At 43.6% G+C, this 12,678-nt stretch overlaps 1 pseudogene; it reads right to left on the reverse strand.

Annotated features, from left to right (window-relative positions):
- Nucleotides 1–300: 300 nt before the first annotated feature.
- LOC129852795 (fatty acid binding protein 1-B.1-like) lies at nucleotides 301–2,985 on the reverse strand (annotated as a pseudogene).
- Between the last annotated feature and the right edge of the window lie 9,693 nt (nucleotides 2,986–12,678).

The following is a 12,678-nucleotide window of genomic DNA, read 5'->3' on the forward strand; positions in this document are numbered from 1 at the left end:
TGCTTTTAAAACTGACGCACCCAATGGTGGTAGGATTCTGACCCATATTGCAACACACTACATGGAACAACCAAAGCCTTCATTTCTACAATGCTGGGTTCCCATTTTAACGTGACTGCTTTATAGCAAATGTAGAAAATCCATCTTGGCCATTGTGTACTGTTTACAGAACTACACCTTTCTACTGAATCCCACTGAGGTCGTCACTCATCCATGTCAAACCTTGCCTCATTATTACAAACCTCAATTTTCCCTGAAGTTCTACCCATTGATATGAAATGTTGAGACCAGACCATTCCATGCAATTCACATTTTATTAATCCAAAGAGTGCAGTAGATCTTCATATTCGTTTGCTGGTCCTCTTGTATGAGATGCCAGCCAGAGTCATGGTCTGAAAAGAGAAAGCATCATTACTCAATAAATCCATGCTGACCATACACACTCATTCACACATAAATTTGTTCACCCACACAAGTGATCAGGACACGCAGGTTGAAATTTCAAAACAGTTATATTCATTTTGGGGCAAAAAGCATTTAGCTAATTTGTCCTGGTACACAAACATTGGGTTGTTATTTTACCTGAAATGCAAAGTCTACTCTGAAAATTAATCCACAGAACCCAATTTGTTTATCGTCATCTCGCCTCCTTTATATGGCGGTTGACAACCAACTTTAGCACAACTGACCAGTGTGGACCTCAAAGTCAATCTTTCAATCACACACGTGGGTATACGCTCCTAGAAACCATTGAGGAGATGGGAGAGGCCAGACTTGCAGCACGCTGAGCATCACAAATAAAACCAATTTCTATTTTAGCACCTGGCCACGCAGACGCTTGCTGAGGTGCACGAGCAGTGTGGGTGTACATTTAATTTGTGACGCGAGCGGTGGGGTCAGCATGTAATTAGAACATTGGTGGCATTAAACTGTTGTATTGCATTCACGACACTGTTAAAGACTAACCATTTTGTTAATGGTATAAATGAACCCTGAAATAATGTCGCTTTGTGAACCCCCAGCCATATACCCCGGACTCACGTTGACGAGGATGTTTGTGTCTATAAGTTCTGTGACGTATTCGATCCCATTAATTAAGGACGTCAGCTTGTTACCTTCCCTCATCACCACAGACTGAAACACAGGAGAGGTCAATGGTTAGATCTGAAAGCAGTGGTCACCAACTACAGTCAACTAGCACCAATTTAACAGGCCCAAGTTGGATGGCCATATATGGAGAAGAAAAAAGAGACAGTTGGTTATGAGATGTAAACTGCTATAATTTTGCAACTGAGCCCAGTCCCTGGAGAGCAGAGGAGATTCTCTGACAAAGTCAGTCCTCCCACAACGTCACTGGGACCTGAAATAACCATAGTGACCCCACATCAGCGCAACTTATAGTTAGATACTGGCTGTATGTAGAGATATGGATAAATCCAGGCTACATGTATAAAACTCATGGTTGGGTTGTGACATGCGCCACCCACAGTGACTTTCTCCCCGGTCGGCGACTCGAGCTCCGTCTCCTGGCCAATGGTGAAGGAGTTGGTGAGGACCCTTGTCCCCGTGGTGACAGTCATCTTGAAGTGGTCTCCAGTCTGCTCAATCTCAGTGATGCTCTTAATGTCTTTGCCCTCCTGGATAAGCTCATCAGGGAGACCTACATGTTTGCGGCAGCGAGAGAGTCATATACACTGCGCTTTTTAGTATTACAGAAATTTAATGTAGTGGGACATGAACACTTAAGTAAAGCTCTGAGGCACTCTAATATGGCAACAATGAACTGAATGCAAACATTGAATGCATTCCCAATTAGCACATAACGTTCTGAGGACCATACGTTTTAGGGCTTAGTTATTTTGCATACCACATTCTGGCAATGGTGCAGGACAGTTGCTTGGCTTTGGAACATTCTCATTAAGGAATTCAACAAAATGTTATTTTCTTGGCATTTCATTATTTGATCAGAATATTCCCTGAAAGTTCAAACATTTAATTGAAGGTAAAGTAATAGGAACATTAGGAATTTTACATTGGGAATGTTCTCAAGTTGTTCAGCTGACTAAATGTTCTCCTGTGGGAATTTCAGTACTTCAGCATAATGTTCTTTAAGTTCTCAGTTCCAGTTAAAGTCATGTTCTCAGAACACTAAAAACTTGCCATATGAAAGCAAAAAATGAATTACTGAAACACACATTCCGTTTTCAGCTTCAACAATCACCATCATCTGTTAAGTGTGTTGACCACAGTAGTTGGCCACACCTGATCTTAATGAGTGCTCGTTCCTGTTGAAATAGTGTTTGAATAGACTACTTTTATCCACTTTCAATGAGTTACAAAACTAATGCATGACAACTCCATCCTGGAAGCACAGTGGATTAATTCAATAGATAGAGGACAGAAGAGCATAGATTTAATCTCACTGATAAAATAAATAATTAAAGCCTAAACAAATCATTTTCAAACCCATCTGTGCTGGAAGTTCAAAATAGTTAACCCAAACAGTGTTTAGTCTTAAATTAAACATTCAGTGAAAGTTATAACACAGAAAATTACCTATAATTTGTTTTTAAAAGAACTAACATCTCCCAGGAGAACATAGTAAGATGCTCAGAACCTCCCTGGAACCTAAAAAATATTAAAATTAAAAAACATTCCTACATCTCACTTCTATTCTCAGAACATCCAAGGAAACTAGTGTGCTACCTGGGTTTGCGCCTCAGAAGTAACCATTGCATTCGCAATCACCATTGAACATCATTACTGAAAGGACTACGACTTCTGAAATTAACACCCAAAGTCTAATCAAACGTACAACCTAACAGCAAAACTTACCAACAGCCTCCATGAAAGACTCAAAGTTCTCATGTGTCTCCATCTGGTATATCCCTGAGAAAGACATGGTGACTATAAGGCAGTGACGGTAGAGACAACCACAGCTCCCTGCTTGTCTTTATACCCTCATCTATCCAGCCCTACACTCATTAACTAACTAAAGGTGTCTACAATTGAGAACCCCTCCCCCTCATATCTTCCCTGCTACTTGCCTGTAGGCACAGATCTAGGATCAGCTTCCCAGCCAAGGGCAACTAATCTACATAGCAATGGTCAACTTTATTGTGCTCTCCTTCTCATCCTTTCTTCCTCTACTTTGGCGGTGTGAGTGATCATTGATCTGTTTTGATAAGCAAGGCCTCCTCGACTCCTTAGAAAAATGATAAGCAGTCTCGTCATTGTAATACAAGTGTATGGATCAATCAACACATTTCAAATTCAACTTGACTTTATCTTGCTATACACCTGTATTGAAATTAAACAGGTGGTAAACTAGGCAACTTTGAGTTGATTGAGTTTAGAGGTGTATTTTAAAAAAGCACTATAAAAAAGTTGAATCAATGTACAATTGTAAGGCAGCAGACTGCAATATGATTGTGAGTTTTCAAAAATGTTTGGCATATAGCTGCACCAACATAATGTTCACTCAACTTTTAATTTTACATAGAGTGAACATACAATTCAACTTGAAAAATTGGAATCCTGCCAGAGAACGTTAATCACCCCCAAACTGCACTCACAATGACTGCCAAGAAATACTTCTATTTGATTTAGGTAGTCTCAATAATACCCGGAACAGCCATCTCAGTAACATATGCAAAAAGTCCAACTAGCACAGGTCTTAAAAAAAACAATTCAATGTACAATTGTTAGGCAACAAGCTGCAATAGGTTTGTGAGTTTGCTCCACATCTGGGAATATACCTGAACCAACATACAGTGTTGACTTCCAAAAACAAATATGAAATTGTAATTAGACTCAACAAGTTTTTATACATTCAGCTCACTGTGAGCAAAGTTTGTTGAGTGAACAAAGTCCATCAAATTGAGAGATAAACACTGATTATTAATCAATTGGTTAAGTGAACACACTTGCCAGTTGTTCAGCGCATGCTCGGAGTACACGTCCTGGTAATCCTTCTCGTCCTGCGGCCTTGTGAATGTTGACCTGTTTACAGGTCTTACTCACATCTGCTACGGAGATCGTGATCACACACTCGTCCGGAACAGCTGATGCTCTCATGCATGTTTCAGTGTTACTCGCCTCGAAGCGAGCATAGAAGTAATTTAGCTCGTCTGGTAGGCTCGTGTCACTGGGCAGCTCATGGCTGTGCTTCCCTTTGTTGTCTGTAATAGTTTGCAAGCCCTGCCACATCTGACGAGCGTCAGAGCCGGTGTAGTACGATTTGATCTTAGTCCTGTATTGACATTTTGCCTGTTTGATGGTTCGTCAGAGGGCATAGCGAGATTTCTTGTAAGCTTCCGGGTTAGAGTCTCGTTCCTTGAAAGCGGCAGCTCTACCCTTTAGCTCAGTGAGGATGTTGCCTGATATCCAAGGCTTCTGGTTGGGGTATGTACGTACAGTCACTGTGGGAACGACGTCGTTGATGCACTTATTGATGAAGCCAGTGACTGATGTGGTGTACTCCTCAATGCCATCGGAAGAATCCCAGAACATATTCCAGTCTGTGTTAGCAAAACAGTCCTGTAGCTTAGCATCTGCTTCCTCTGACCACTTTTTTATTGACCGAGTCACTGGTGCTTTCTGCTTTAGTTTTCACTTGTAAGCAGGAATCAGGAGGATAGAATTATGGTCAGATTTGCCAAATGGAGGGCGAGGGAGAGCTTTGTACTTGTCTCTGTGTGTGAAGTAAAGGTGGAATAGAGTTTTTTTCCCCTCTGGTTGCACATTTAACATGTTTGTGGGAATGACGTAAAACGGACATAAATTTCCCTGCATTAAAGTCCCCGGCCACTAGGAGTGCCACCTCTGGATGAGCGTTTTCCTGTTTGCTAATGGTCGTACACAGCTCATTGAGTGCGATCTTACTGCCAGCATTGGTTTGTGGTGGTAAATTGACAGCTACGAAGAACATTGACGAAAACTCTCTTGGTAAATAGTGTGGTCTACAGCTTATCATGAAAAACTCAACCTCAGGCGAGCAAAAACTTGAGTCTTCCTTAGATTTCGTGCACCAGCTGTTGTTTACAAATATACATAGACCGCCACCCCTTGTCTTACCAGAGGCGCCTGTTCTATCCTGCCGAAAAGCGTAAAACCTGCCAGCTGTATGTTATTCATGTCGTCGTTCAGCCACGTGAAATATAATATAAGATATTACCGTTTTTAAAGTCCCGTTGGTAGGATATACTATACGGGCTCGTTGCTCGTCTATTTTATTATCCAATGATTGTACTTTGGCTAATAGGACCGATGGTAAAGGCAGATTACCCACATTACCCACCTTACAAGGCACCCAGACCTACGTCCTCGATATCTCCATCTCTTTCTCCTGTGAATGACTGGGGTGAGGGCCTTGTCGGGTGCCTTTGCGTCCGACTCGTTAAAGAAAAAAATATCTTCTTGCAGTACGGGGTGAGTAATCGCTGTCCTGATATCTAGAAGCTCTTTGTGGTCATACGAGAGGATGGCAGAAACATAATGTTCAATATGAGTTACAAATAAAGCGGAAAAAACGGCAGCCGTCTCTTAGATAGATCGCTGGTTGAAAACTGTTTACTGCATCCCCAAAAAATACTTTGTAGATAATTGGCCCTCTTTCTGGGACTCACCCACAAACAGGAACAAGCCTGGCCAGCTAAGGATTGATGGACTCCGTCCTAGCTGGAGGGGTGCTCTCATCTAAGCTATCAACATAGACAGGGCTCTAACTCCTCTAGCTAAACAATGAGACAGAGGGCAGGCCAGGCAGCAGGCTGTTAGCCAGCCTGCCAGCTTAGTGGAGTCTGCCACTAGCACTGTCAGTGTCGTCAGCTCAGCTATCCCCATTGACATCGTGTCTGTGCCTCATTCTAGGTTGGGCAAAACTAAACATGGCGGTGTTCGCCTTAGCAATCTCACTGGAGTAAAGACTTCCTCCATTGTTGTCATTATTGAAAGAGATTGTGATATCTCACATCGCAAAATAGGGCTACTTAATGTTAGGTCCCTCACTTGCAAGGCAGTCATAGTCAATGAACTAAACACTAATCATAATGTTGATGTGATTGGCCTGACTGAAACATGGTTCAAGCCTGATGGATTTACTGTGTTAAATAAGGCCTCTCCTCCAGGTTACACTAGTGACCATATCCCCCGCTTATCCCACATAGGCAGAGGTGTTTCTAATATTTACGACAGCACATTTTTATTGTCAACAAAAAAAGACTTATTACGTTTGCAATTGCAACAAATAATCTGCTCAGACCCCAACCAGGGATCATCAAAAGCCATGCTATAAATTCTCGGACAACCCAACAATTCCTAGATGCCCTTCCAGACTCTCTCCACCTACCCAAGGATGTCGGAGTACAAAAATCGGTTAACCACCTAACTGAGGAACTAATTTTAACCTAGCATAATACCATAGATGCAGTCGCACCCCAAAAAACAAAAGACATTTGTCACAAGTGTCATGGTAATTTCCTGTATTACTAAACATTGAGAGAGCAAACCAGACAAAAGTCAGAGTTATATTATAAAGTCCATCTTTAATTACATATGAGCTTCACCATAGCCCTTTTTGACTCTCAGATCAATTCAGTGTCTATAAATGAATTCTCTGAGAGTCCTTACAAAACAATTCTTAGTGTCATTTATAGCCAAGACACACCCCTCTCAACTCACATGACGAATAACAGATCTTGGGAACATTACAAATAACCTTTTACTTGAAATAGGAGTATCCCATCCAGATAGCATTAGCTATAAATTATCGTTCAGTTTGGTCTCTTTAGACAAGATTCTAATCTCGTTCTTGGTACCAATTAGGACCAAAACATTACCTCATCCAATGGCATATATCAATTGTCAATTCTAGATACTCCCATCTCAAATACACCCCATCGTGGACAAGATCAGAAAAGACAGTGAGCCTCTTAGGTCATATACTAGGTCAAGATAAGGTCAACCTCAGAGGGGACATAGAATAGGGACAGACACATTCCCATAAGAAGACAAGCCTCCATTCTGTCCTCCTCCCCTTCTGATATTCTTCATAGCATCACATGGTTTAACAGATACATTGACATACACTGCTCAAAAAAGGAAGGGAACACTAAAATAACACATCCTAGATCTGAATGAATGAAATATTCTTATTAAATACTTTTTTCTTTACATAGTTGAATGTGCATACAACAAAATCACACAAAAATTATCAATGGAAATCAAATTTATCAACTCATGGAGGTCTGGATTTGGAGTCACACTCAAAATTAAAGTGCAAAACCACACTACAGGCTGATCCAACTTTGATGTAATGTCCTTAAAACAAGTCAAAATGAGGCTCAGTAGTGTGTGTGGACTCCACGTGCCTGTATGACCACCCTACAACGCCTGGGCATGCTCCTGATGAGGTGGCGGATGGTCTCCTGAGGGTTCTCCCCGCAGACCTGGACTAAAGCATCCGCCAACTCCTGGACAGTCTGTGGTGCAATGTGGCGTTGGTGGATGGAGCGAGACATGATGTCCCAGATGTGCTCAATTGGATTCAGGTCTGGGGAACGGGCGGGCCAGTCCATAGCATCAATGTCTTCCTCTTCCAGGAACTGCTGACACACTCCAGCCACATGAGGTCTAGCATTGTCTTGCATTAGGAGGAACCCAGGGCCAACCGCACCAGCATATGGTCTCGCAAGGGGTCTGAGGATCTCATCTCGGTACCTAATGGCAGTCAGGCTACCTCTGGCGAGCACATGGAGGGCTGTGCGGCCCCCAAAGGAATGCCACCCCACACCATGACTGACTCACCGCCAAATCGGTCATGCTGGAGGATGTGGCAGGCAGCAGAACGTTCTCCACGGCATCTCCAGACTGATCTCCAGACCTGCTTTCATCTGTGAAGAGCACAGGGCGCCAGTGGCGAATTTGCCAATCTGGGTGTTCTCTGGCAAATGCCAAACGTCCTGCACGGTGTTGGGCTGTAAGCACAACCCCCACCTGTGGACGTCGGGTCCTCATACCACCCTCATGGAGTCTGTTTCTGACCGTTTGAGCAGACACATGCACATTTGTAGCCTGCTGGAGGTCATTTTGCAGGGCTCTGGCAGTGCTACACCTGCTCCTCCTTGCACAAAGGCGGAGGTAGCGGTCCTGCTGCTGGGTTGTTGCCCTCCTACGGCCTCCTCCACGTCTCCTGATGTACTGGCCTGTCTCCTGGTAGCGCCTCCATGCTCTGGACACTACGCTGACAGACACAGCAAACCTTCTTGCCACAGCTCGCATTGATGTGCCATCCTGGATAAGCTGCACTACCTGAGCCACTTGTGTGGGTTGTAGACTCCGTCTCATGCTACCACTAGAGTGAAAGCACCGCCAGCATTCAAAAGTGACCAAAACATCAGCCAGGAAGCATAGGAACTGATAAGTGGTCTGTGGTCACCACCTGCAGAACCATTCCTTTACTGGGGGTGGCTTGCTAATTGCCTGTAATTTCCACCTTTTGTCTATTCCATTTGCACAACAGCATGTGAAATTTATTGTCAATCAGTGTTGCTTCCTAAGTGGACAGTTTGATTTCACAAAAGTGTGATTGACTTGGAGTTACATTGTGTTGTTTAAGTGTTCCCTTTATTTTTTTGAGCAGTGTATGAAGACAAGACTGACCTATCCCCTCTCTGGGCCCCATGTGACTAAGCCCTAGCTGAGAAGGGATAACTGCAACTGCCAACCCTAGAGTCCAAAAGAAGACATTCTAACTGACAAGTATCCCACATAAGCATAATATGAAAGTAAATAAAACATCTTATTTATCAATGTTACCTAACTAATTCTGATTCAGCCACGACACAAGAAATTAGCTCCCTTGTATACAGAAAATATCAGAGCCCTGAAGCAAGCTTCCAGAAAATGTTAACGGAAATGGCGCTCCACTGAACTGGAAGTCTTGGAAAAGACAGTACTGTGCAATATCGAAGAGCTGCGCGATCATCCTATTTTTCCAACCTAATTGAGGAGAATAAGAACAATCCTAAATCCTAAATGTATTTTTGAAACTGTAGCAAAGCTAACTAAAAAGCAGCATTCCCCAAGAGAGGATGTATTTCACATCAGCAGTGATGAATTCATGAACTTCAACGACGAAAAGATCATGATCATTAGAAAGCAAATTACGGACTCCTCTTTGAATCTGCGTATTTCTCCAAAACTCAGTTGTCCTGAGTCTGCACAGAACTGCCATATCCTCCGTATATGTACCAAACTCTCTAAAAGTGGCAGTAATAAAGCCTCTCTTGAAAAAACAAAACATTGACCCGGGCCGATTTTGAATATCCTATTCCTCTAACAACAAAACAATTATATTATTTTCCAGCATCTCTCTGCCTTCCTGAAGACAAATAATGTATATGAAATGCTTCAGTCTGGTTTAAGACCCCATCATAGCACTGAGACTGCACTCATGAAGGTGGTAAATGACCTTTTAATGGCGTCAGACCAAGGCTCTGCATCTGTCCTCGTGCTCCCAGACCGGATTTTGACACCACCGATCACCACAATTTGTTGGAGAAATAGGAAACCCTAATTGGTCTACACGGACAAGTTCTTGCCTGGTTTAGATCTTATCTGTCGGAAAGATATCAGTTCATCTCTGTGTAAGGTTTGTCCTCTGACAAATCAATTGTAAGTTTTGGTGTGCCTCAAGGTTCTGTTTTACGACCACTATTGTTTTCACTATATATTCTACCTCTTTCAATGCTAAGCGGACGACACACAGCTGTACATTTCGATGAAACATGGTGAAGCCCCAAAATGTCCTACTCTGGAAGCCTGTGTTTCAGACATAAGGAAGTGGATGGCGGCAAATGTTTTACTTTTGAACTCGGACAAAACAGAGATGCTAGTTCTAGATCCCAAGAAACAAAGAGATCCTCTGTTGGATCTGACAATTCATCTTGATGGTTGTACAGTCGTCTCAAATAAAACTTTGAAGGACCTCGGCATTACTCTGGACCCTGATCTCTCTTTTGACAAACATATCAAGAATATTTCAAGGACAACTTTTTTCCATCTTTGTAACATTGCAAAAATCAGTAATCTTTTGTCCAAAAATGTGGTAGAAAAGTTCATCCGAGCTTTAGTTACTTCTAGATTAGACTACTGAAATGCTTGACTCTCCAGCTACCTGGATAAAGCACTAAATAAACTTCAGTTAGTGCTAAACACGGCTGCTAGAATCTTGACTAGAACCCCAAAACTGTATCAAATTACTCCAGTGCTAGCCTCTCTATACTGGCTTCCTGATAAGGCTAGGGCTGATATCAAGGTTTTACTGCTAACCTACAAAGCAATACATAGGCTTGCTCCTACCTATCTCTCCGATTTGGTCCTGCCGTACCTACACGTACGCTATGATCGCAAGACGCAGGTCTCCTTATTGTCCCTAGAATTTCTAAGCAAACAGCTGGAGGCAGGGCGTTCTCCAATAGACCTCCATTGTTATGGAACGGTCTGCCTATCCATGTGAGAGACGCAGACTCTGCCTCGACCTTTAAGTCTTTACTTTAGACTCATCTCTTCAGTAGGTCCTATGATTGAGTGTAGTCAGGTCCAGGGGTGCGAAGGTGAACGGCAAGGCACTGGAGCGTCAAACAGCCTTTGCTCTCTCTGCCTGGCCGGCTCCCCTATCTCCACTGCGATTCTCTGCCTCTGACCCTATTACGGGGGTTGAGTCACTGGCTTACTAGTGCTCTTCATGCCTTCCCTAGGAGGGGTGCGTCACTTGAGTGGGTTGAGTCACTAACATGATCTTCCTGTCCGGTTTTGCGCCCCTTCTGGCTCGTGCAGTGGAGGAGATCTTTGTGGGCTATGCTCAGCCTTGCCCCCCCCCACCACTCTAGTCAGTTTGTTATATCTGGTGTAATTCTCCTGTCTTATCTGGTGTCCTGTGTGGATTTAAGTATGCTCCCTCTAATACTCTCTCCCTCCCATCCCGGAGGACCTGAGCCCTAGGACGATGTCTCAGGACTACCTCGCCTGATGACTCCTGACTGTCCCCAGTCCACCTGGTCGTACTGCTGCTCCAGTTTCAACTGTTCTGCCTGCGGCTATGGAACCCTGACCTGTTCACCGGACATGCTACCTTGTAGCTACAAATAGGTAACTTTTAGGAACTACAAATCCTATCAACTAATTTCTCAAGTGACCCCCATGGAACCCTAGCATCACTTGCAGCTCATTGGTGGACTCGATAAGGAAGGCTGTGGTCAGCTAAGTCCAGGAGCCTGAGGATGATGTCACCAGAGCTGCTGCCCTCTGATTGGCTGATTTGATTGTCACCTTCCAACTCGGCCTTCCAAGATTGGTCCACACTGCAGCCCTCTGAGATACAAAATAACCTACCTATTTGTAGTTCCATGTACAGCCCACCTATTTCACCCACCCATTTACTGACCTCCTTCTTCAGTATATAGGCAACATCACTGGAAGGGAACTAGCTCAGAATTTCACTCTTTGACATTTCATGTACGTCAAATATTGGAGTTAAATTCTTAGCTAGATGGGACCCTGAGCACTCAAATCAATCAAATGAGAGAGTCGAAAACAGCAGGTGCGGAACAAGGTGCTTTTCGGCAGGATAGAACAGGCACCTCTGGTAAGACAAGGGGTGGCGGTCTATGTATATTTGTAAACAACAGCTGGTGCGCGAAATCGAAGGAAGTTTCAAGGTTTTGCTCGCCTGAGGTTGAGTTTCTCATGATAAGCTGTAGACCACACTATTTACCAAGAGAGATTTCGTCTATTTTCTTGGCAGCTGTCTATTTACCACCACAAACCAATGCTGGCACTAAGATCGCACTCAATGAGCTGTATACGGCCATAAGCAAACAGGAAAACGCTCATCCAGCGGCGGCACTCCTAGTGGCCGGGGACTTTAATGCAGGGAAACTTAAGTCCATTTTACGTCATTCCCACAAACATGTTAAATGTGCAACCAGAGGGGGAAAAAACTCTATACCATTTTTACTTCACACACAGAGACAAGTACAAAGCTCTCCCTCGCCCTCCATTTGGCAAATCTGACCATAATTCTATCCTCCTGATTCCTGCTTACAAGTGAAAACTAAAGCAGAAAGCACCAGTGACTCGGTCAATAAAAAAGTGGTCAGATGAAGCAGATGCTAAGCTACAGGACTGTTTTGCTAACACAGACTGGAGTATATTCTGGAATTCTTCCGATGGCATTGAGGAGTACACCACATCAGTCACTGGCTTCATCAATAAGTGCATCAACAACGTCGTTCCCACAGTGACTGTACGTACATACCCCAACCAGAAGCCATGGATTACAGGCAACCTCCGCACTGAGCTAAAGGGTAGAGCTGCTGCTTTCAAGGAACGAGACTCTAAGCTCGTTCCTTGAAATCGCGCTATGCCCTCTGACGAACCATCAAACAGGCAAAATGTCAATACAGGACTAAGATCGAATCGTACTACACCGGCTCTGACGCTCGTCAGATGTGGCAGGGCTTGCAAACTATTACAGACAACAAAGGGAAGCACAGCCAAGAGCTGCCCAGTGACACGAGCCTACCAGACGAGCTAAATTACTTCTATGCTCGCTTCGAGGCGAGTAACACTGAAACATGAATGAGAGCATCAGCTGTTCCGGACGAGTGTGTGATC

This window comes from Salvelinus fontinalis, chromosome 4 (assembly GCF_029448725.1).
Source record: "Salvelinus fontinalis isolate EN_2023a chromosome 4, ASM2944872v1, whole genome shotgun sequence".
Taxonomy (NCBI): domain Eukaryota; kingdom Metazoa; phylum Chordata; class Actinopteri; order Salmoniformes; family Salmonidae; genus Salvelinus; species Salvelinus fontinalis.